General features: G+C 40.9%; 1 pseudogene; it reads right to left on the reverse strand.

Annotated features, from left to right (window-relative positions):
- Positions 1 to 236: 236 nt before the first annotated feature.
- Positions 237 to 960, reverse strand: LOC120217099 (annotated as a pseudogene).
- Positions 961 to 1,160: the final 200 nt, after the last annotated feature.

Genomic DNA, 1,160 nt, shown 5'->3' on the forward strand with positions numbered 1-1,160 from the left:
CCTTAACCGATCAGACTAAGTCAAAGGAAAAAATGGTCCAAAAACCACAACAGAAACAAACCTGATGAGCGATTAATTGAAACTGAAAGTTGTTAAATTTTTTCCAATACCTGCTACACATTGATTCCAACAAGCATAAGGATCTGATAATTAAAAAAGACCCTGGCTGGCTATATATAAACCAAGGTGTGCTTTGCATTCTAGTTTTAAAAAGGAGAACCATAATTTTTATCCTTTAGCGATCCACTAGGTAGATTAAGCACTAGTATGGGAACCATAACTTTTATCCTTTAGCATATAAGTTACTCATAGAGACTACCAAACAGCTACATTTAATTTCTCCTTGCAAAAATCAGCCTCACTGAGAACATCTTGTGGTTCCCCCTCCAATCGCTGAAGACATGCTTCATATGCTTCAATGTCCCTGGTCACATCTTCAACCTCCTTATCAAGTTTGTCAGGCATATCGGTTGCTCAACCTGTGTCTGAGTTGTGGCAATCTCAAATGTATTTTTGAGGACAGTGATAGTCGAATGAAATCCAGAGTTGTTTGGCTGTAAAGAACTGCTTGGTCCACCTTCTGGTGATGGTAAATGTGTCCCACTTCCATCAGAAGCACACTCAGACTTATAGACCACCACAATGATTCTTCCATACCTTATTTAGGTTAGCCTGCATCAGGCTGACCAGGCACACCACGAGGTCGTGGAGGAATCCCAGGTGCCAGTGGCTTTTGCTTTGGCAGCACAACAAAAGAGTTGTCCATTCTTGTTGAACCCAGCACGATGCTAGCTCCATGAATTGAAGACCCCTGCATCGCTGCCCTAGGCTAAATGCCCCCCTCAAACATGTTGCCCTGGGCTAAGGCCCATCTGGCACATGTATTGGGTTGGCCCTGTCCACGAGTTATTCAACTTATCCTTCAAATTCTCACCATCGATCTGTTAGAGAAGATGACATGGAAAGTATGTTGCGAGATGCATTTAATATGCACAGTCATAATCAATCTGTTAGAGAAAAATGATTGTACAATGATGTTAATGATTTCACTGAGATGGGAAGAAGTGTTTGTGCTGAAGAACCAAATGGAGAAGAGGCAAAGTTTTAAAAGTTGTTTAAGGAAATGAACGAACAACTTTATGAGGGATCAAAATATTCAA

Source organism: Hibiscus syriacus, unplaced genomic scaffold (assembly GCF_006381635.1).
Source record: "Hibiscus syriacus cultivar Baekdansim isolate YM2019G1 unplaced genomic scaffold, ASM638163v2 tig00110183_pilon, whole genome shotgun sequence".
Lineage (NCBI taxonomy): Eukaryota > Viridiplantae > Streptophyta > Magnoliopsida > Malvales > Malvaceae > Hibiscus > Hibiscus syriacus.